The 25,145-nt window shown below is 50.8% G+C and overlaps 1 long non-coding RNA gene across 2 annotated transcripts; it reads right to left on the bottom strand.

The window, feature by feature from the left end:
• Positions 1–10,391: 10,391 nt before the first annotated feature.
• LOC107079629 (uncharacterized) lies at positions 10,392–23,713 on the bottom strand. 2 transcript variants are annotated; one of them, XR_011184038.1, is made up of 5 exons: positions 23,566–23,713; positions 22,452–23,355; positions 15,805–16,057; positions 13,518–13,614; positions 10,392–12,402 (listed from the first exon to the last, which is right to left on the bottom strand). It is a non-coding gene; the product is annotated as an uncharacterized lncRNA (long non-coding RNA). The 2 variants fall into 2 exon arrangements; XR_011184037.1 differs by having other exon boundaries at positions 10,392–13,441.
• Positions 23,714–25,145: the final 1,432 nt, after the last annotated feature.

Genomic DNA, 25,145 nt, shown 5'->3' on the forward strand with positions numbered 1-25,145 from the left:
GACTGGACACCCTGCAGACACACTGACCCCTCCAGGAACTGCAAGACTGTCCATGTAGTAGGGGGTGCACTCCAAACCTGTTCAAGACCTCACAAGATCTGGAAAAACATCAGCAGGAGGGTCAGTGTGTCTGCAGCGTGTCCAGTCCTGGTCCTGGAGGGATCAGTGTGTCTGCAGGGTGTCCAGTCCTGGTCCTGGAGGGATCAGTGTGTCTGCAGGGTGTCCAGTCCTGGTCCTGGAGGGATCAGTGTGTCTGCAGGGTGTCCAGTCCTGGTCCTGGAGGGTCAGTGTGTCTGCAGGGTGTCCAGTCCTGGTCCTGGAGGGGTCAGTGTGTCTGCAGGGTGTCCAGTCCTGGTCCTGGAGGGTCAGTGTGTCTGCAGGTTTCCTAGGTCTCTTCAAAGCAGCAGCTCATGAAGACCTGGGAGAAGCTGTTAGATGGGCCCCATTAAACCAATAATGAGCTGATTCAGATCAGGAAGCCCGGAGTGGGAATGAATGAGACCCTGCAGATTCACTGGCCCTGCAGGACCAGGGCTGCCCACCCCTGCTCCAGCTCGACAGTCGCAGGCCACCTCCCCTCTCTGTCTCACACACGTTCCATGTTCATATCAGCATGGCCTCATGCTGACCTTTTGGTCTGGGTCAAAGGTCTTAGCGTCTGGGGTCATCTCGCGTCAGGCGACCTGGGAGAGACAGCTTCTAGTGTCTTCATCAGCGCGGTGACCACTCACCCCAGATCACCACCCCCAACACCCCCAACACCAAGCCAGGAGCCCACACTCTGTGCCTGGACCATCACCCGTTCTGAGATCTTCTCCCAGGAAGAGCTCTTAATGAATTTGGCACCAAGATGCTCCTGAGCTACTGCAAGCCTGGTTTGTCAAAACTGGGACTGGCTGTTGAGTGGGATGGGAGTACCCAGATGTAGACGAGTCACTGCTGTCTGCTTCTGATGTGGACCGTTTACAGAGATTGAGTGAAGTCAAGGGAAAAGCAAAGTCCTGACGCTGGGAAGTTGATCCAAGGTGAAAACCGCTCACAAACATGCAGAATGCAAGAAAAATGGCTCGAAAATATGAATAAATATGAATATATGAATATTGATCTGGAGCACCATAAAAAAGGGAGTCAATGTAAGCACAGGTCTTACTCGATTGTAACGCAAGAGAGTCAGAGCCCAGGTGGACAGGTCCTCGCTGGAGCTGACAAACGCACACGGGAAATGTTCCATCACGATGGCCACGTCTCTCTGTGCCCCTGCGTCAGCTTCAGCACACAGGCCGGCAGGGGGGCTGCCCGAGCCCAGATGGTGGTCCTCACTGATAGCCAGCGCGCTGTGGAACGGCTCCTGCGTGCTTGGTGGGCGTGCCCTACTCCAGTGGTCATGGGGGGCACAGAGTCTAAGGGGGAGCACAGGGCTCTTAAAACACCTGGGTAACAGGCAAGCCCTGTAGTACCATTCCAGAGACACCACATACCAGCTAACTATTGCCCTGTATCTCAAGACTGACAGCCCACTGGAGCCCAGCAGATGTGAGCCTGGCCAGTATCTGGATGGAAGACCTCCTGGGAAAAACTAAGGCTGCTGCTGGAAGAGGTGTTAGTGGGGCCAGCAGGGGGCGCTCACCCTGCAGTCTGTGTGGGACCTAATGCCCCAGTATAGTGATGGGGACACTATACTGTAAAAAGGTGCCATCCTTCAGATGAGACATAAAACTGAGGTCCTGACTCTCTGTGGTCATTAAAAATCCCAGGGCGTTTCTCGAAAAGAGTAGGGGTGTAACCCTGGTGTCCTGGCCAAACTTCCCCCTGGACTTTACCAGTCATGGCCTCCTGATAATCCCCATCTCTGAACTGGCTTCATCACTCTACTCTCCTCCCCACTGAGAGCTGGTGTGTGGGGAGCGGACTGGCGCATCATCCAGGTGGGTGTGGAGGGGATCCCCTTACCTGTACAGCGCTATGAGTGGAGTGTCCAGAACAGCGCTATAGAAGTGTGAGGAATTATTATTATTATTAACTACTGCCTTGTCTGCCGCAGCAACCTGGGTTCGATCCACCGCGGCCTTCCCACCCTAGAGACAAGGTGGGCTGCTCTCACAGACCCCTGTTGCTTTCCCCCTCTGCCAGTTCATCAAGGAGGGCACTGTCTCTCGTCACCGAGAAACACAGAGCCAAGGACACTCAGAAAGACAGAGGGACAGAATCACAGAGCTCTTCAGAAGAGTTCCTCTCCTACGCCTTCCCTTGATCAACCAGGGCCATGTCTCTGCCTATGGGGGCGCCCCTCGGATCTCCATGACGTTCCCAAAACTAGCTTGCAGGGGCAGGGAGAAGCGGGGGGAGGTCACTGGAGGGGGAGGGGGACAAGGGTGCTGGGAGCTCCAACCATGCAGAAAATAGGCTGGTGTGACCTACATATCCACATGACTGCTCGTTAGCATATATGCATAATTCTGTGGGAGATAACGAGTGGGCACTTGTGCCAAAGAGACCGAGACAGAAGACGACTATTTACATCCTCAGCATTGTGTTTCTTTAATCACTTGCTCCCGTACCAGACAGGCCACAGACTCCCAGAGGCCCAGAAGACTGGAGTTCAGAAATACCGAATCGCTTCTCCCATGCAATAGGCCTATTTATTATTCATATCTGTGCAAATGCATGAATATATACACATGTATTAAAATAAAGACACTTTTCCTCCAGCATCGATCAGCAAGCCTGCCTGTCCTTTGAGCGTGGTTAGTTAGAACGCTTCATTCGTTGGCCCTGTTTCTGAAAAAACGCAGAACATTTTGCAGTTCTAGGTTCCAGTTGCCCTCCTCTGGAACCCAATCAAGCTAATTCAGTGAAGCTATCAAGGAACTGGATCACCAAGGGTCAGAGCTGCTCCAGGAGGTGTTCCAGCCTGTGTCCAGAGCTTGAGGGGTGGGTCAGGGAAAAGGTCATACTGTTAGGGTTAGGGTCAAGGGTCAAGGGTCAGGGCTGGTTCAGGACTGGGTCTAGGCTCCTGCTGGTTCTATGTTCTGGATTAGGGGTAGGATTAGGTTTTGGGTCAAGGGTCATGGCTGAGTTAAAGACTCGGTCAAGGCTCAGGGTGGTGTTCAGGATTAGAGGTAGGGTTAGAGTTAGGGTGTAGGGTCTAAGGATTTGGTGGTGTTCAGGATTAGGGGCAGGATTAAGGTTAGGGTCAAGGGTCAGAGCTGGGTTGAGGACTCAGTCTAGATTCATGGTAGTGTTCAGGATTAGGGGTAGATTTAGAACTAGGGTCAAGGGTCAGGACAGGGTTAAGGACTCGGTGGTGTTCAGGATTAGGGGTAGGATTACAGTTAGGGCTACCTCTGCGTTCGTCTCACCAGATGAAGATCTTTTTCCGAAAGGGAAAGTGCGTGACTTACCACAGGGGGCTCTACCCACCAGTCCGTTCAGTCGCAGGGGGTCTCAGGATGATTACAAGCTTGCGCTCGGCTCCACGGCTCTCAAGCCGCCTGCCAAGCCCAGATGTTTATTTCCTTTCAGGCAGTGTTCTTCGGCAGCCGTTTCCCCAGGACAGCGATTAATCACGGGCTAAAATGATAGATGTTCTGCACAAAAGCAATGCCATCTATTTTGCCTAAGCACACACACTAGATGTGCAATGCATATATATCACTCATTTGAGCTGAAGAAAGACCCTTGCACTCACAGGGACATACTAAACCATACGAAACACACAGCAACCCCCATTTAACAATCCATCCTCCAGGACGGAGCCAAACTAACGGCACGCTTGTAAACTGCTGGTTTTGAAGAACAAATTAATTCATTTCACTTTGCCTACAGACTGCATGACTGAGTGGGATTCTGGAACATTTAGGACTCATATCGGCCTGCAGTGATAACAGAATCCCGGTAAGGGCCAATCATAAAACAAGTTCAAGATAGAAATTAGCAGGCGGAGATCAATCAGTGGTAAAACAGCAGGAGTCCTGTCCGAGGAGGGTTAAGATTGATGTTTTTATTTATGAAGTTAGATGAAGGGCTTGGTGGTTAGCCTCACTGGCCTGATATGATTTTGGGGCAAGAGATCCTTCCGGGGGGAGTTTGCATGGTGCACATTGACAGGCGCTCTGTCTCCCCCCCACCCCTCACCGGGCTAGGTGAGCCAGGACCTCGAAACCCTTCCACGGACTGGCGTCCCGACTGGGAGTGGTCCTGCCTTGTGTCCTGTGCATCCTCGATAGACTCCAGATTGCCACACCCCTCTCCTGGAATAAGCAGCTGTCTGGAAAGGGAGGAACGGTAAGGAGGATCTGCTCCCTTGGGAGTTGTCACGCCCTCACGCGTGTTAGCCTGCGTTTGTGCGGACTCATTTGGCATTTTTTGCTTGCCAGTTCTCTCGCTGCATCTCCAGCCGGAGTGGAGAGACGCTTCCTGGTCTTCTCCGGCACAAACAACAACAGTGCTGTTTGCTGGCTCCTCCTGCTCTTCTAATTGAACTGAGCCCTATAATACAGGAGGCGATCAAAGTTCAAATAGGTGCTGCTTTACGGCACACTTGGGACAACGGCACATGTCCAGAGTGGAGAGTGGAGAAGGGCAGTGGGGGAGGGGAGAGGGAGGTGATTTTCAATGTTCAATGATGACCTGTATGGATCAGCCAGCTCATGCTGGATTAGGAGTGAGTGGCCCGGTCCTCTGGGATCACTAACCCACCCTCTCCCAGGTCTCGGAGTCAGACCTGCCCTCCCGCTGTCATGATCTCAGCACAGCCCCAGCTCCAGTCATGGTAACGGATGCCCTTTTGTTTGACGGAGGGGAAAGACAAATGAGCTCTTACTCTATCGTCGAAGCCGCCATGCATGACGTGACATTTCTATTGACCTGCTTAGGGGTTTGTTTGTATTCATAAGATTTAAAAGCAAAAAATTCTTATGATGTCACACCTCCCTTAAAGCAAGCTCCTTTGCATCTATCAACAAGAAAGATAGAAGAAACCTGTCTAGGATAACAGTTGTTTGCAACAGAAAACACATTTATTCAAAGGAATGGGAAGACTCGAGCTTTTTTTTCTCTCTCTCTTATTGTTTAACCTGCGACAATGACGATAACATAACACAGATGAACTGTAAAATCACCAAGCTGCTGACAGAAAGGGGACGGGGCTCCGCTCTGGCGATCTCTGCCGGAGATTTCTGAGTCCCTTCTCCAATTGCTTGCATAAGTATGTTGAATCTATGAAGCTATGGTACAGTATATAGGATGGTGTAATCTGATTATCAAAATGTCCTCATTGAAAAGAAATCTTCATCTATTTTGGAATGCAGGTGCAATAACCAACCCAAGTTTTTCTCTTGCTGAAGATATGTGAGGCCCAGAGACACGCAGAGGGAATAAAGATATCCAAAATAAACTTTGCTTATAGAAAAGGAAGGATCTTTGTGAAGAAGTTCACTGGAAACTGCTCAGGAGCTCAGGAGTCATAGTGAAAACAAAAGACCAAGGAACAAAAAACAATTAATATTATTTGAAGAGTTTCTCCGGTTCTCCTCCTTGATTGGCACTGAAAACAACGGAGGTAGGGAGCAGTCAATCAAACAATCAATCAATTAATCTGAAAGGCAATAACCTTTTAAGGAAAGCATCCTTCACAAAGCACTGTGCATCAACAAGAATTCCAGTACAGACTAAAATACACACAAACATCGGAAGATCAAAACAGCGCACATTAAAACAACACAACAAAAAAAGACAACAGTGGACAGAAGGATGTGAAACGAACAAGCTTTTCCACACCTGAAATCTGCACATGCGGATCTGCGAAGCTGACAACTGGACAAGCCCAGAACCCAGCCCCTGTCCTGAACATTAAACATACTACTGTGTTAGGGATTGTTAGGGTTGGCTGGGAAGTGGAGGGTGGAGTTCACTGGGTCTCTGTGTTAATGGTCCCAGGGCTCCAGAAGGATTTGGGGAATCAATGAGCTGAAGGCCCACTGGGGCACCTCAGCAGCTCTCTGAACAGCGGCTATTATGTGCTGATGATCCGCAGTCAGTACAGCGGGTCAGGGGTCACTCTCGCAACATCCGGGGCAGTGTCCAGACAAACTCGGACGACACGCGCTCCCCTCGGCTCCCGCCACTCGATGCCAGCGACCCGCCTCTGGTGGCGACAGCGTGGGTCCCAGCGCTGACGTCTCTGCCACGGGCCTGGCCTGAGAGGAGTGTGGCATTCACCTGGGCATGCTGGGAGGCTGGGCTTGTACACAGCCTGGCACGACTTATTTTTAAGAACTGCAAGTTTCTAGATGCACATAGAGTAGGTCCAAGTGAAAATGCCATAATGCACATAGTCATTTTAAGGGGTATAGGGGATCTGTGGAGAGAAACCTATCCTGAATTCCCACCTAAAATGACAAGGCGCTGATGTAGCTTAATCTTTGCAGTTGGAACACAGCAAGCCAGGGACAGAGGGAGACGAAAAAGCTGCTCAATTGAAGCAGAGCTCTTTTTTTACTCTGTGTGTGTGTGTGTTTCAGCTCAGGAGAACATTCTCTTTTATGCTGCGAAAAAACAACTTTCCTCTCCAGGCGCACAGGAACACGAGCCGGGGCTGTCATTGGGCTGGTGTTCCCTCAATGAGCAACACGGCCTTGCCTTCCCGTGGTTTCTGAAACTGAGCCAGCGCTCTCTGGGAAAAAAAAAATAGAGGCCTGTTTATCTGGGAAAGGCTGCATCAATTGAAACAGATGTAGAAGGAGATGTAGGAGGAGGAGCAGACTGAGCTGAGTTTTGATTCAGATCCTCTGCTGCACTTATGCTCACAATGACCTGACTAGATGCACAGAACACTTGGAAGACTGCAGGTAGCAAAAACACATTTAGCAAAACCTGCCCCTTTTTCTTTCATAACTGCACGTAAGAAATTAAACAACATCCCCATCTTTATTAGCCACTAATATAGATGAGACAGACAGAGACACACAGACAGGTCTGCAGATACAGGACATGTGGATCTCTGCTCCATTCATTAATCTCCGCTCTGGAGCTTTGTTCTGACAGGGGAGCTCTCCTCCGCTGGCTACACCAGCTCGTTAGCACCCTGTTAATTAACATAGCTCGGGGTGAGAACTTTGGGGGAGGAGCTTTGGTAATTAGGGATTAAACAGAAGTTGATATGTTGTTCCCTTTTGATGGGATTATTTACACAGCAGCACTTAATTACTTGAGCCCAGGTGTCATTGAAAATATAACCCCCAACTCCTTTTAAAGGGGCTGGGCAGGTTCTTTCTAAGATCTGGCGCAGTCCATATTAATTACTGGCCATCTCTCTCTCATTTGAACTCCCACTTTCCAAATCGGTTTTGGTTTGCTGTGATTTTAGGGTTGTTATTTTAAGTACCTCACGTGCAAACACCCAGCTTGTCATCAATGTGAGTCAGGAGATCATCAGGCCAGCAAACGCCTGTTTCTTTCTAAGCAACACATGGCCAGCTTCTCGCTGGCTTGCCACTGGCCTGAAGAAGAGCCGCTGAAAATCGCCAAGGGCTGCATTGAGGGGATGCTATTAAGTTCAACTTTATTGTCATTATACTCATATACAGGTATCATATACTCATATACAGTACAAAAAACAACAATACAATTGTATAAGAAAGGAAAGACAGAGACAACAGGCATTGTGCAAAACAACAACAGGCAACAGGTAATGTGCAAAAAGCAACCTCAGATGTGCAAAATCATACATCAACAGAATGAAATAAAGGATAGAAAAATGATGGGGAATATGCTTCTTGACATGTGAGGTAGAGGCAGATTTCAATGCGTGTTGGAGTTTTGATAAAGATACAAGACACTGTGAGGGTTCAGAATGTAGGTGAGAGAGGCTGGGAGTTTAATAGTTTGATAGTGCGGGGGTAAACACCGTCTCTGAGTCTGGGAGTCCGGGCCCGGATGCTCCGGTACCGTTTTCCAGATGGTAGAGGGATTAGATCAGATTTCGCAGAGACTCCCTGTTACATTAAACACAGTCACGCTGTCAGGTGAAGCCCCGTCTCGGGTACGAGGCAAAACGCAGTACTTGAGCTGGAACTTTATTGCCCTATGTAACCGGTACACGTACTGGTACAATGGAATTCTTACTTACAGAAAGTCTCTCCATTGTTAAAACACAAAGTGCAGACAGTGCATCAAGACAACATACAAACAAACAGTAGACAATGTACAAGTAAACAAGTAAACAGTTAGAATGTAAACAATGCAGGCATGTAAACAGTGACTGCAGATGTGCAAAAACAAAATTACAACGAGGTAGATGGTGTAGGTGTGGTCTGAGGGACAGGGCCAAATGTGTTTCCCAATCGCAGGCCTTGTGGGTAGAAGCTATTGAAGAATCTAGTGGTAAGTGTGCGTATGCTCTTGTATCTCTTGCCTGAGGGCAGTGGGGTGAAGGGCTCATGCCCGGGGTGGTGACAGTATTCTCCAGCAGGACAGTGGATGTGACCTCCTTCTTGCACAAAACAAATAAGCTCCAATGTCATTCTGCACCGCAATGCTGTTAATTGATCAAAGACCCCACCTTTGGCTCCTGAGCCTTTGGCTGTACGAAGCCAGGAGCAGTGTCATCTACACAGAGCCAATTTCTGGGGAGTAGTCAGGAGGTGTGAAGTTCCATCTGTTACAGTCCTCGGCCCTCTGAATTCAGATTTTGGCAATCCATCAGATATGGGCTTAAGAAGCTCATGCCTAAGTAATGTTTTACATCTGAAGAAGCAGAACAGTGACCACAGGATGCTGGGTGACTCAGTTGTTAAAGTCTAGGGGCTTCTTACCTCGCTGCACAATGAAACCTCAGCCCAAAGTAAAAAAGTCAAATCTAAACTAAGAACCGTTGATATATAATATAGAAGGCGATAGTAGTTCAAGTTGGGAGCTGCGTCAGCATGCGTAGGCTGCAAAGGAACAAGTAAAGGTTTATTCCTGTGCTGAAAAGAGAAGAAAGGAAACACGACGTTTCGGTTGTGGAGCCTTCTTCGGGTGTGAAGAAGGCTCCACAGCTGAAACGTCGTGTTTCCTTTCTTCTCTTCCCAGCCGAGAAGGCGATATACAGACTGCAAGTGGAATGGCAGTTCCAGTAGGCGGAGCAGTGGCTCTGTGGCTCAGGATCTGCGCCTGTGACTGGAAGGTTGCCGGTTCAAATTCCGCAGCCGGCAGAGGAATCCTACTCTGTTGGGCCCCTGAGCAAGGCCCTTAACCCCAACTGCTCCAGGGGCGCTGTATAAATGGCTGTGTCTCATGGAGAGCAAGCTGGGGTATGTGCAAAGACAAATTCCTAATGCAAGAAATTGTATAGGGCCGATAAAGCAACATTATTACATTATTAGTTAAAGGAGAGCTTTCCAGATAGTTACAGCGAAGGTGCTGAATGGGCGTCGGTAACGTTACCAGCCCATCCAGGAATCACCTATAAAAGACTGAACAGAGTCTCATTCCTGACATTCAAGACTGTACATCTCACCCTGCAGGCAGACGATCGTGGCCTTGCAGAGCTACAGCAGCTCCACGGGGAAGGGCGAACAGAGGACTGTCGAGCAGCAGAGCGCTCTCCCAGACTCCCCGAGAGTCTGCAGGCTGGCGGTGCCGGCCCGGGATGGGGGGTGCCCCCTCCTCTGATCAGCGCAGGTGAGGAATGGGGCGCCACGCGGGCGGGACACAGGAGCTGGCACCCATGGGTGCATGGGGCACAGGGGGGGCGCCGGCGAGCCTGGAAGATGCGACGGGCGATTCCACGTTGGAATGGGGGAAAAGAAAAAACGAAAGCAAAGAAAACTGTTTCCCGGAAAGAAAAACAGGAAATGGAAAAGTGCCAAATTCAATTTTGTTGAACATGAATTACAAAAATAAAGAAATGGGGAAAAGAGGGGATGTTTCATTTGCACATCCTTGCAGTAATGGGCAGCACCCACCCTCCTCTTCGCTGGGTCTTGTGGACTCATTCAAGGTGCATTTTGAACCCCATTAAGATGCGCCCCCAGACGCAACTATTTGTAAACATTTGTGTTTTCTTTTTTACCCACACGTGTCAATAAAATGCTAATCCTGCAAGTAATTCAGCCTGTGTTTTGTTTGGGTTCTAATTTCATTGCTGTCGGAAAATTGCACATAATTACAGGCTGTATATGCTAATGTGCCTTTCTCCTTCCTACACCCCCACCCCACCAACATCTCCCCTCCCCCAGCTGCTGTGTGCTGAGCGTCTCCTCACACTGCACAGAGGGCTCGCCTGGGGGAGAACACACACGCGCACACCAACACACACACAGGCACACGCCAACTCACACAACAACACACACACAGGCACACGCCAACTCACACACAGGCACACACACAGGCACACGCCAACTCACACACCAACACACACACCGGCACACACACAACACACACACAGGCACACTCGAACTCACACACCAACACACACACAGGCACACGCCAACTCACACAACAACACACACACAGGCACACGCCAACTCACACACAGGCACACACACCAGCACACTCCAACACACACCAACAAACACACCGGCACACACACAACACACACACAGGCACACTCCAACACACACCAACAAACACACCGGCACACACACAACACACACACAGGCACACTCGAACTCACACACCAACACACACACAGGCACACACACACACATGCATACCACACACACAGGCACACACCAACGCGTACACACACATAGACACACAGGCATGCACATCAACACATGTAGCCAAACAACAACATAAGCAGACACACTCATAAACACAGGCACGCGCATGAGCACACACAGACATACACATACACAGAGGCACACCAACACACACACACATCCACACACCACACACACCAATCACATACACGCACACCGACACACACAGGCACATAGACACACATACACATTTACACACATACCCATGAACACAAGCACACACATCAAACACAGACATACACAAACGCACACACATGCATGCACACACACCAATACACTCTCACCAATATACGTGCACACACATACACCAGCGCCCACACACACAGCCTCTGCTGTTTGAACCCTGTGGCTGGGAGCTTCATCACAGAAGCCCATTCTGAGGCCTTGCCGAGATCAAGCCAGAGGAACTGTGAGAACAGGGCTGGATCTGGCCAGTCAGGAGCTGCAGGTTGAGACCCAGACGGGTCGCCAGGTTTGGCTTGACCCAGAGCACAATAAAAAAATAATTGCTTACACTTACATAGTGCTATCCTGGACACTCCACTCAAAGCGCTTTACAGGTCATGGGGATCCCCTCCACCACCACCAGTGTGTACCCCCACCTGGATGATGCTCCAGTCCTCTCTCCACACACCAGCTCTCAGTGGGGAGAAGAGCAGAGTGATGAAGCCAGTTCAGAGATGGGGATTATTAGGAGGCCATGACTGGTAAAGGCCAGGGGGAAACTTGGCCAGGACACCGGGGTAACACCCCTACTCTTTTCACTCTGGGATTTTTAATGACCACAGAGAATCAGGACCTCGGTTTTACGTCTCATCCGAAGGACGGCAGATTTTCTTTTTTTACAGTACAGTGTCCCCGTCACTATACTGGGGCATTAGGACAAACAGAGACTGCAGGGTGAGCGCCCCCTACTGGCCCCACTAACACCTCTTCCAGCGTCATTTCTCTCTCTCCTGCCATCCCAGCCTGCTGCCCGATTTTCCATCTGGAAAAAGAAAAAAGAGGATGACGAGTCACGGACAGGCCGGATGAGGTCGGCTTGTTTCAGCATCTCCACACTGTCCCACTCTCTCCTGACCACGCCTCGCTGGACTCCCCTGATCTCTCCCTCTCTCTCTCCGCCGCAGCTCCAATGGCGCGAGGGCGTCCGCAGAGCAGCAGGGGGCGGCGTTGGGCTGGTTCCTGGGCTCTGAGTGGCTGAACTCCACCCAGCCGGACCAGGCATTGCCCAGCAGTACTGGGGTTTAGTCTGGAAACCCTGCACAGGTTGAACACTGGCTGTGCCAGGCTTAGTCCAGGCAGCCTTCCACTCCTCACCAAAGTTAGCAATGAGAGCCAGCTGGATTGCCAAGAGCTACAGTCATTGATCCCAGGATCATTCCCAGATGCTTCTTGAAAGGCGCCAGGATCTCTGCTTCAGCAGCGTGGCTGTGCTGCTCGTTCCACACTCCCACAACCTTTGGTGTAAAGACGTGCCTCCTGCTCATGGGTTTAAATGCACTGACGCATAGTCTCCACTGGTGTCCTCTGGTTCCTTGGTTCCAATTCCCGCGTGGGACACTGTTGTCGTGCCCTTGAGGAAGGATCCGATAATATCTGAGATGACCTGAGTTAGTGCCCTCCTGTACAAAGCGCTGTTCTACTGGTTGTCCTTCTAAAAGAGAATTAGATCTTAATGTAACGTTTATACATCGATGTTACAAACACGATTGCTGGACATGGGTGAGAACAGGCAGGCCAGCTAGAAGCACAGGCAATAGGATGACTGAATACTGTAAGGAAAAAAGAACTCAGTTTCTGACACAGAGCTCGACTGGAGCACAGGGCAGGCGATAGAGAGGTGCTGAAACAGGAAGAAGAATCACCAACGACAGCAGGACTGTTCCCTGTCAGTGACTCACAAGGCATCCTGCCCTCAGCAAGTCCCACCTGGTCAAGTAAAGGAGGCTGATTCGATTGACCAGGAACTCCCTGAGGACAGGCATGGACGCAAGTACACACAATCACGCCATCGCGTGCGTACACGCGCCACACTCTCACTCTCACACACACACACACTCTCACACACACTCACACATTCACACACACACTCTCACACACACTCACACACACACATTCACACATTCACACACTTGCACACACACACTCTCACACACACTCACACATTCACACACTTTCACACACACTCTCTCACACACACACACTGACACACACACTGACACACACACTCGCGCACACACACTCGCACACACACTCTCACACACACACTCGCACACACACACACACACACACACATATACTCGCACACACTCACACACACACACACACATACTCGCACACACTCACACACACTCACACACACACACTCTCACACACACTCACACACACACATACTTGCACACACTCACACACACACACTCACACACACTCACACATTCACACACACACTCACACACACACAAAGCTCACAAAGCAAAACCCCCAGCTGCCCAGACCGGAACAAGACAGGGAGAAAAGGGCATCAAAAAAACAGGAGGTAGGATACAGGAGCACAGCCCGTGAATTCCAGAGACACGTCATCACTGCCCTGGACAGCCGGATCTCTTCAGACTCCCCGAACTTGGCCTGGTGCGCATTCCCAGAGTTGGGAAGCACCTGCCCCCAGGTGTGAAGCCCCCTTTACTTCTCCACACCTGCAATAGGCAGGAAGATGGCTTTGCAAAAGTGCTTCAGTGCTTCGGGTTTGGGTCCCTGCTGTCCTGTTCTCACCTGTTCTTTCTGACTCTGAGCCAGGACACCCCCAGCCGCAGGTCCACTGCTGTCACTGATCACAGGATCGCCGGCAGGTACACTCTGACCCCCACACCTGTATTAGGAGAGGTGAAAAATTAAATGAGCGGGTTTTTTTTTGTCTTTTAGAATTGCTCGGTTTTTTTTTTAATCTTCTGATTTCCTGGGGTGACCCTCCCACTCAGACAGAAAGAGATAGCTGTCTGAAACAGACACACCTGTCTGCTGAGAAACCCACAGGTTTGGATATAATGTCTGCATTATATTATATGGCTGTCTGGGGTTCCTCTGGATGTTTCAGTTTCATCCCACGTTCCTCAGACTAAAAGTCGGCTAGGTTTATTGATGTCTAAATTATGTGTGTCTGTGTGTCTGGCAGTGGAATTGCATCCGATGCAGTGTGTGTACCTTAAGATGGACTGCCATCCTATCCAGTGTGTGCCCTGTCATGAACTGGTGTCCCATCTAGCTTGTGTTATCTGTCACTGCCTGGCATCCTATCCAGCGTAAGTGCCCTGCCACGGACTGGCGTCCTGTCTACCGTGTGTGCCCTGCCACGGACTGGCGTCCTGTCCAGCGTGTGTAACCTGCCACTCACTGGCGTCCTGTCCAGCGTTTGTGCCCTGCCACTCACTGGCGTCCTGTCCAGCGTGTGTGCCCTGCCACGGACTGGCGTCCTACCCACAGCGTGTGCCCTGCCACAGACTGGCGTCCTATCTAGTGTGTGGTCCTGTGCTGCACCCAGTGTTTTCCAGGAATCTTATTCTTTATGTTAAGGAATGGTATACACACACACATGCATATCAGACACAAGCCAGAGTCCAGCACGTGTTACAGGTACATCTTTCTGTGATTACTTTCATTTAACCGTTAAAAACAGCTGATCTGAATTCTCCGCCACATGAATAGATCAGTAAATACCTGAAATCCGAGTTGGAATATTCTGTACATCACCCCTTGTGGACCGGAGTGGCCCACCCCGGATGTATGTGAATATATATTTCAGGTTGATGAGTGTTATCGATTTACCCCCGCTGTAAACCAGCAAAGCCAGCAGCACCGACTCTCGGACACTTGTGCACTCCCTGCGATAGATCCTGACGGAGCTCTCGGATGGCTCCCAGGTGAGAGAGATGGGGGTGGGGGGGAACAGGATTTTTTTGGACTGCCCCCCCCCACCACCACCTTGACATGAGACCCCGTGTTTTGTTGTGTTGCTCCAGCCCGGCGATTTATTAAAGTCTCCTCAGCGGAGGGCAGGCAGCCTGCGTGGTGGTAATTATAAACCCATTTTGTCATCCGAGTTGCCTGAGCAGGCCCTAGGGAGCAAGGAGGAAGACAAAGCCGGGACTGGAAGATCCTAATACCCTGGCTCCCCCCCTCCCTCCCTCCCTCTCTCTCTCTCTCTCGTTCTCCCCATCACCCCATCTCCATCTCCCTCCAGATAAACTCGGCTCTCTTCCCAGCAAACCACATCGCCCTCATGACACACGGGACGCGGTGCAGTAAACTCTCCTCGTTTCTTAGTCTGGAAGATCGAGGCGCATGAAGGAGGGTCAAAAGCTTTCTGTTCCAGTGCAGAATGTTGTTTTTTTTACGTCTTTTTTTTAGGCTCCGCCAATTCAACTCCAGCAGGTTTACAGGGTCTGCTTTATACCTACAGTGTCTCCTGCACAAAAATGCACCCATAAGAGGAGGGAGGGGGGAAGACAAGTCTTTTCGCTCACCCTGGTTAGAGAAGCGGCCCCCCAACAATGAGGAGTGCAGGTGAGCCCTGGCTCGCATGAGGCAGGCCCTGTCGGAGCCAGCGGGCTGCAGAGCACCCCCCACCCACCCACCCACACAGACGCACACACACGCTCCCTTCGAAGGCCTCAACACCCCCCCGCCAACCCCCTCCTCCTCCTCGCAGGAGCAGGAGCAGTGTGTACAAGACCCAGAGGCAGCGCGATGCACAGAGAGGCCGGGCTGCACAACCGCCGAGCTCTGCAGGAGAAAGAAACACAGCTGTCAGCCATGATAACGGCTCAGGCAAATCACTCCTGCACTGCTGCCTCACAGCCCTGTCTCGTGCAGACATACGTGCACGCACGCACACACACACACACCCACCCGGAACACAGACAAAGAGAGACATACACTCAAAAACACACATGCATTGTGCAAGCGCACACACACAGCCATATATGGGAATCCACCCCCACAATGCAACATGCAGATATAATCATGTGAAATGTTCGAAAAAAGAGATAGCCGTTTGAGTTACCTTGCTCATTGTGATGTACAGAGCCCAGTGATCTGAGAATTTCACCCCAACATTGCTTGAAGGGTCCTAGGGAGCTGGCTTGATGGAGGTGAGATCACCACTGCTCTTTCTGTGGAAACGTGGCCAGAATTTTCAGTCCTAAACAGATCCTTTCTTCACCCTCACTCGTGAGCCCAGCTCTCTGCCAGTGACCTGGGGTTCTCCAAGGAGCTGACTTCTCTGAGTGCTGTTCAGAATGTTGCAATGGGCACGTCTGCAATGTCCCAGGACAAGAAAGAGGTTTAGTTCCTATTGCAAGCGAATAAAAAGATTTAGTTCCTGAGAGACAAAGCACGACCATAATCATATTGGATTATTCGACCACCATAAGCGATTTTCACAATTGATTCTGTAAAAAAAAACTAGTTCTCAACTACGGTACTGTAGTTTATCATGACAAATGCCACAGAACACTAAAGATCAGCATACCATTGTATAGGATGTCTCCACTAAAATACTTACCACACAGTATGGTTTCCTCCTTTGAAATACAACAGTATGTTTTCACCTGCACAGCTCTTGCTCAGATGCATGGCTTCTTCCAGAGACAGTGGCTGTCAATTCAATTCAATGGATTTTTACATAGCGCCTTTCACGACAAGGTTACCCCAAGGCGCTAAACAATGCAAGTGACCAAGAATGTGAATGCAGAACAGAAAAGACCAGAAGACAATGGAGGAGAGGAACCAAAAACTCCTCAGTAAGGAGGAAAAAACCTCTTGGTGTCCAAGGTCAACTGGCTGCCCAACCCCTTTGGGCCCTGGGCGCCATCCGGACACGTGGGGAGGAGAATAGGATAGTTTGGTCAGAACAGATGCATCTACCTGATTGGCCAACACAGAGACACACAATGGCATGGACAGCAGCACCAGCAGCCATGGTTACAGCAGGCTATAATGTAAGGTGTGAGTAGGCTAGGCTTTAACTCTAATGAAGTAACAGAGCAGGGATATTTCTGTCCCCAACTCTCCACACTAATGAATACCCATGATTAATACTTGCACAAACAGTGGCAAGAGACATTTCACAAACTACCGCCACTGAATGTCGACAATTGGGTCTTTGGTCTCAGTGTGCCAGTAAGGAATGTTACACTACAGCTAATGCAGGGCAAAAAAGGTTATTAACCTTTTTTTCTGGGCTTGTTTTAAAGGAAAATGCTTTTGTTTCAGATATGGGATCTCATGGTTTCAATCATTAAACGGTTTCTGTAAATATGTCATTCTAGGGTTTATGGAACTTGAATAAAAAAACACCCCTTCTGCAGATGTTCCTGGGAAGAACTCTGTGTGGCAGAAGACGACAGAGTCACTGTCTTCTCCTCCTCACTCACTTCCAATTTCTAGTGGATCGACTCTGAAATTGGACTGGATGTAACCTCCCTCTGGCAGTTGCAGTGGGAGTGCACAGTGCTTGGTGATTTCTTGCTCATAACAAAATGGAATACAGTGTCTTTCCACGGTGCACACAGTGCACAAATTACACAGAATGAAACGACCATCCTGCAGACCCCTGGTGTTTTCGGGGGCGTACAAGATGTTTCCAAGTGCGTCTTCGCTTCTGGGGAGCTGAGACTCCTGCTTCCATCCAGCTGTGTCAGTTAGAACAGAGAAGGTTTCCATTCAGATGGGCACTTAGGAGCCCAAAGTCACGCTAATGGACAGACAAAATCCACTGAATACCCACAGAGAGCAAGGACTTCCCTCTCAAACAAGTTCACAGAGCTCAGTGGTAGTGTAATGGAATGGTTTAAGCCCTTCACCCCTTAGTCTTGTAAAACTGAAACTTATAACCTCAGGAAAGAAGGGGTACAGAATTTTGTCTATTATATATTTCTTTTTTTATTTCAAGAGGCCCCATGAGATGAAAAAAAGAACAACTTGATTCTATTTGAAGTTATTCGCTGAGGGTTAATTTCATTCCTTTTGTGTTTGCCCTAACGCACACTTACACATTAAAATGAGCACAATGAAACATGCCAGGTACTAAGAAACTTTCTAACAGCATTTCCATGACTGCAATATACAGTAAATAGCAGGCTTGGGCAGCGTACTAGTGAGTGCTTCTGCCTTCCAGTCCTGGGGTCCCCGGTTCAATTCTGGACTGAGAACCCTCTGTGTGGAGTTTGCATGTTCTGTGTTTCTTGTTCCAGTTTACTTCCACATTCCAAGATGTTTTAGAAAGCTGACAGGTTATGAGAAGTTGTCCATCTCTTGAGGAGCAGGAATATCTTTATTGAAAGAGATATTACTAAAATAATAATTCTTTAGCACTTTTCATCCCAGAAAAGCTCTTCACAGACAGAAGTGGCAGCAATTCTGCACCAGCAGCCTAGCTACACAAACAGATCAGAGGAACTGCTTCACCTGTAGATTTAAGGGGGACCTTTAGGGAGCCTGGAAGACTATAGTTTAGCCAGGACACAGAGGATAACAGCCCTACTCTTCCAAACAGTCATGGTTTTAAATTATCAACAAGTCAGGACCTCACATCCACAGGACAGCACCTCCAATGACATCTCCAATGGCCCTGGTCTCCATACCATTGTACCAGTAAAGACCAGAGGGAACAGCGCCACCTACTGCTACATTAGCAACACCAACATCAGCATCAGGTTTTCATCCCATCCCAGAACAGACCAGGCCCAGCTTGGATTAACCTTCGAGGCCTCATGAGATCAGCAAGACTGAGGGTAGAAACCGGTGGAGAGGACGTTTAGGGAGATCCTGTCCTTTAATGTGGTAGACCATGGAGTAAGTGGGGTAAAGCCCAGTGAAATCAAGGTAAAAATAGAAAGAAAGAGGCTCTGGTTCATACCTGGGTCGTTGCCACTTAGCCCACTGTGACTGCGCTCCTGCAAGAGGTGGCTCAGTGCCAGTGGGGGAAGGAGGAGGGGGCAGGACACTCTTCATGCGTGGCTCTGGCTGCAGGGGTTTTTAAAGACCAAGCCCCAGCAAACACACAGAGTTTAGACAGAGCCGGCCAGCACGAGCATGTGGGCCGGCTCTCGCCTTGCTCCTGCCTCGAACTGCTCTTCACCTCTTACTCCACACTTTCTTCAGTCCTGTATATATGGTGTTCCAGCTCAACAGCCAGGCATAAATAATGAGATTTACTCCAATTAGAAAGGTCTTAAGGTGTCTAACATCTGGAGAGGGGACGCGGGGCTGCAGTAATCCGCACCCCCCTGCTCTCCGGGAAGTGGATTAAACCACAGCCTGAGCATGGGCTGCTGTTTATCCCTTACATAAACTGGGCTCTTCAGCACAGACACCTCTTCAGAGATAGCGATCTGACGGTGCGGGCCTTGACAAATGGCAGGGCATGTCACCGTGATGTTGCCTCCGGGTTTCAGGGCTGCCCTCCCTCTGCCCTGCTCCGGGGCCCGTTTCCAGAACAACAACAGCAACAACTGCTGTAGCAGAGGGCAGCACAGTGACGCAGCGGCTGGCTTTACTGCCTCACAGTGGGCTCAACTCTGGCCACTCTCTGGATGGAAATTGCATAGGTGCTCCCTGTGTTTGCACCGTCCAAAGACACACTGGAGAATCATTGGTCTCTGGGAGAACTGGCCATGTTGTGTGTGTTTGTGTCTGGGTGATGGACGGGCGTCCCCCTCCGGGGTGTGCCCTGCCTTGCACCTGTTGCCTGCTGGGATGGGCGACCCTGAACTGGATAAAGTGGTGAGAACAGGGGGGCATGTTGGGTTGTGTGCTGCCGCAGAACCGGACGATCGGACCTCAGTCCCAGGTGTGAAGAGCGCCTCCGCATTTCTGACACTGCAGAAACCCTCACAGACAGAACCAGAACCATCCAGCGGGTCTGTCCAGGTCTCATGAAGACCTTTGAACAGCGCTCAGCCAGGTCCGTGACGCTACTGATCTGCTCCTTTAACATCCATCAGAGCCCAGTGGGGAAAAAACACCCACAGCCACCGCAGCCCTCAGCTCTCCTGCAAGGGCCCAGACAGCTGCCAACACCCCCCTCCCCCACCCCCTGCCTTTGCCTGATGATAACCTCACTGCCCCCCCTCCCCCCCAGCTCCCAACACACCCCGCTGCCACTGACCTCAGGGGAAGGCCAAGAGCAAGAAGCCTGTAGTTGTGGCCCCGGCAGTCAGGTATGGCCTCACACCAGCGCCTGCACCTTCGTACACCTAATAATAATAATCCTCACACTTCCATAGCGCTGTTCTGGACACTCCACTCAAAGTGCTGTACAGGTCATGGGGATCCCCTCCACCACCACCAGTGTGCAGCCCCACCTGGATGATGCACCAGTCTGCTCCCCACACACCAGCTCTCAGGGGGGAGGAGAGCAGAGTGATGAAGCCAGTTCAGAGATGGGGATTATTAGGAGGCCATGATGGGTAAAGGCCACAGGGAAATTTGGCCAGGACACTGGGGGTAACACCCATACTCTTTTCACTCTGGGATTTTTAATGACCACAGAGAGTCAGGACCTGTTTTATGTCTCATCTGAAGGACGGCGCCTGTTTACAGTACAGTGTCCCCGCCACTATACTGGGGCATTAGGACCCACACAGACTGCAGGGTGAGCGCCCCCTGCTGGTCCCTCTAACACCTCTTCCAGCAGCAGCCTCAGCTTTCCCAGGAGTCTCCCCTCCAGGTACTGGCCAGGCTCACACCTGCTGGGCTCCAGTGGGCGGCCAGCTGGGAGCTGCAGGGTGATACAACGTACCGATCAGCTGTCGGAGGAACGACTCTGGAACTCTTGGAGCCCCAAGACTCGACAGCCCTGACTTCCCAAGAGTTACCCAGGAATCCTCCTTTCCCAGAGGATAACCACCTCAGAGCCCCCTGCCCACACCCAGGGGAAAGAGCGGGGAGACCACTCCAGTCCGGATTTTCCCGTGTAGCCTGGGACAGCTCTTCCCAGGAAAGGGCCAGGGGTCACAGGTCGCGTGCGCCAACAGGGGAGGGAGAGAAGGATCGTGGGGGGAAACGGTCAGTCGACTCAGATGCCACAGCGCACACCTACGGGGGTCTGTCTGCCCCCCTTAGGGCTGCGAGGCTTTTTCTGTTTTAAAAAAAAAGAGTTAAAAAGGAAAAGTCCTCTCTCTGGACAGAAGCAGCCCGACTGCACCCCCCCCGCAACCCCACACCCCCCCCCGGACCCGACCGGACTCTTTCAGCTGCTCTGAGGGCATTTTCTCCTCCCTCCCGCTGGCCGTGAGCCCTGTCTGCACTCGCCCGCCCCCTTCCTTCTCCTCCTCCTCCTCCTCCTCCCTGGCGGCCGCGGTGGGTCTCTTTATGGGCTGCTGCTCGACACGTCCTGCACAGATACGGTCTCAGCCCCCCGAGCCCCCAGGACTGAGGCTGGCGGCTGCTTTCATCTGATGTGGGGCTGAGCAGCGCAGGGCAGCACATCTGATCCGCATTAAGGCCTAGCAGGGGACTGTGCTGTGGCGGCAGAGCCGGACGGGGTGAAGTAAGTGTTAATAAAGACCACTTGAGCCCAGCCTGGGCCAGCCGCCCCCCTCCTGCCCCGGACTCCATTTCCTCACGGTAGTTCCACAACCTCCTCCCACCCCCTTCGGTCATTTCTCCCGAGAAAGAGCGCGCGTTCCGGCCCCGTCAGCTGCAGATGCCGTTTATTCAGAAGTCAGGGAGTAAAATCTTGGAATGAAAGAAACTATCCCCTCTGCTCCTGGGGACGCCCGCAGGACTGCCACAAGGAGACGGGGGGGGGGGGCGGCACAGGGGACTCTGGGAGAATGCGTTCACAGACGGTGGATAGGACACTGCATTACACAAAGAGATGTGGGTGTCTGGCACAGGCTTCCTATCCAGGGAGCAAAAGCCCAGGCTCCAGCCCCCTTTTACAAATGTGCAGATGAAATTTCAGATCCAGTGAGCTACTAAACTACCGAGCGAACAAGACAGGCTAAGGTGCACTCTTGTTTCCAACCTCATGTTCTTATGCGGCAGTGAGTTCCTAAGGTCCTTATTACCCCCCCCAGTGCCAAAAACAAAGTCCCCACATTGGCCAGTTAGGCGTAGGGGGGTCACGTTGGTGTCAGTGCGTGCTGGCAAGTTGAAGGGGTCGGGGGTCACTTCAAGAGGGATTCCCCAATACTCCGCCCCCAGGGGCGAAGCCTGACTGAAACAAAGGGTGATGCTGGGACAGGCCTGGGAGACAGCGCCGGATTTCCCACTGGGCGCTGTAGGCAGTGCAGGCACAGCACCTAGGGCCTGGGAAACTGTTAGGGCCTACGAAGGAGGGAAACACTAGTGACTGACGAAAAACGAGCTGAAACAACACGCTGGCGATCGACTCTCGGTGCTCCAAATCTACAATCACGCGCTCTCGAGCAGCTGTTCTAGAAACTAGAAGTGTGGAAGTGATGGTCTCTCGACTCGCCCCATCAGTCACGGGGTTTAGCATGAGAACAGTTTAAAGAGCATCTTGTCAATCGACGTCATTCAACCGGCGTTGACCCCTCTCCTGGCACAACTCAGAGTGAAAGTGCCGGGGGCCGACAAGCGCCACAATCCGGCCCCACTGGGAAGGTGATCAGCAGACTCTTCTCCGACTGTCCGAGCTGGATACCGAAGGGTGGAAAACGAGAAGGCGGAAGAACTCACCTCCCGATTTGTTTTAAGGCGCCAAGGCAGAAGGGTCCAGAGCTCCACCCTGGGTGGCATGTCTCCGACCGGGAGACAAGACGGCCTCTTTGTGACGCAAGAAGGTGAAGATCGGACGTTTCGATCTCAGTCTGCGTTATAAGAACCATAAGAGCAGTGGCGCATTGGAAACACACAAAACAAGGGGCACTGTGGGGGCTCTGTGGCTCAGGATCTGTGCCTGTGGCTGGGAGGTTGCTGGTTCAAATCCCGTGGCTGGCAGAGGAATCCTACTCTGTTGGGCCCCTGAGCAAGGCCCTTAACCCCAGCTAGTCCAGGGTCCTGTATAAATGGCTGACCCTGTGCTCTGACCCAAAGCTTCACTCACTGTCTGTGTGTCTCATGGAGAGCAAGCTGGGGTATGTGAAAAGACAAATTCCTAAATCAAGAAATTGTATAGGGCCAATAAAGTGATCTCTATCCCTTTCAGGGGTAAAGAATTTGCTTTTGAGAAGTGCACTCTATATTGCAGTAAAAACGAAGTGAATGAAAAGTATTACCACTGTGAAATACGGGCAACATCGATTTTAAACAAACATACACTGTATATCGCACTATGCAGGCAGTGGTGACCAATTAGTGATGTGCAATTGACGGTAGCAGTAAACCGTCAACTGTTCTCGCATCCTGCCAATAGAATAACGTGCATTTATGTAAGGTTGAGGCGGATATTATCAATACGTAGTTAACGATGCTTCAACTGCCCTGCTGGAAGGGGGTTCCAGTGCGGCTCCAGGGGACGGGACCTGCGCGGCCGTCCAGCTGCGGCAGCCCAGGCGCCGGCGTCGCCACCAGCACCCGACAGCGGCTGGAGAAACTTTCCCCCGTCTCCTCAAACCGTGCACCGGGAGTCCCACTCTGTGATCTACAACGAGTATGAAACATCCTATATAAGCAGCTGATTAAACATCGAATGCCCGTTTTATAATAATAATAATAATAATAATAATAATAATAATAATAATAATAATGCACGGGTCACGCACAACCTTTTATCACACAAAGTAACTGTTCATGATTCTGTTCTGACCGTAGGCGATGACTATACTTCTTTAAAAAAAGAATGATAACTAACATTCGGGAATTTCAAACAATTCAAAACCAGAAACAGGAATTAAATCGCCGTATTTCAATACTTCAGAGTTAAACTCCGTTTTCTCCCCCTCCGTATAATCGGGCTTGCGCACTATTTTATAATCTCCCCCCCATATAAGCTAAAGGCTTCAGTTATTTACTTTAAAATGGACTAATTTCTTATGCTAGCGGAGGGGGGACAGGCTGCTGACTTGAACAGCTGCTCCATGACCCAAAAAACTGTCAGTCTTCCCCAGGAATAAATTGTGGAATGGTCCATTTTACGGATCGGGGGTGGGGGAGGCTGGAGGAACACAGCGCCGGGGCGGAACTCCACGGGAGAAATTTCGCCGGGTCGCGGCGCGAAATACTCTGCGGGCTCAAAACGTCCCCCGCCAGCCCGGAGGGGATCCCGCTGTCGTGCCGCGGCGCGTTAGGACTGGGGACCCCCGGGTGTCTCCCCCCGCTCTCCCGACATCCAGATCGAGCAGGCCCATAGTAGAATCAATTCAGAGAAAGGGAAGCTTGAAACCGTCAACTCGTGCTTGTTCGCCGAGTTGGGAGAGTGGCGTGCTGGGCACTTTGAATTTAATAGTCAGTGTAGGGTCTGTTTTATGTGGGCCTCTTCTACTTAGTCGGGGTTTTTTCTTCGCCTAGGAGGAAGTGTTAAAAAAGTGGCTCCTTAAGGACAATTATTGGGGTTTACGGGTGTCACAAGCACTCATGAAAATATCAAGACATATCACACCGCAGCGAGCTAACTTAGAAAACGAGAAACGGCGCTTCCCAGTGCGCCTTGTTGCGCAGAGTCGTGCAGCTGCGCTTGGCGCTGCTGTTGTAGGGAGAGTGAAGTTTTGGGGGGCCGGTGACGTGCCCGGCGAGTGGCGTCAATGGCGAAAACTTCATATACTCGGAAGACAAAAATATATATACAGTGCAACGTGCAGTAACGTTTCATGCGCGACCCCGAAATGTTCTGCTCTTGGCTTGTTAATAGCCTGTGCGATCGTGTGTAGCTGGGGAAAAGCGCGCAGGGGCAGTACCTACGCCCAGCAAAGTTTTCACTTAACAGAATTAAGCGTAACTCAAACCCGGGTTCGCTTTCGTTCACCCGCAGTCGTTATCCGCTTAGTTCTGTTAGGTATTTTTTTCTGGGGGGGGCTTAACAAAATGTTCTGCAGGAGGAAGTGTCGAAGCCCAGTGGTACCCTTGCTTTCAGTTTTATCCTGTGTATCATTTCGATATTTCACATTCTGTAACGGTAGCGCAATATTCGCCTCCCTGCTAGACAGTGCCCCTTGCCCACCCCGGGAAAGCACGGTTACGCTGATGAAATATCGCCAATGGAATAATAATAATAATAATGGGAAAAAAAAGTTCCCACTGCTGCTTGTGTTACTTCGCTGTCTCGGTAAGTTATTGATGGGAAGTTTCCGGAAGCCTGAAACTTCAAAGTTCCGGTAGCCTAGCAACATGGGTCTGGAAAGCTGTGATTGGGTGCTGGCGGATTCTGAACGGGCCCTCAACTGATCATCAGTCCTCCTGGAGACCCGTCAAGGTTTGTCCTGTAGGATTTTGTTT

This window comes from Lepisosteus oculatus, chromosome 29 (genome assembly GCF_040954835.1).
Source record: "Lepisosteus oculatus isolate fLepOcu1 chromosome 29, fLepOcu1.hap2, whole genome shotgun sequence".
NCBI classification, from domain to species: domain Eukaryota; kingdom Metazoa; phylum Chordata; class Actinopteri; order Semionotiformes; family Lepisosteidae; genus Lepisosteus; species Lepisosteus oculatus.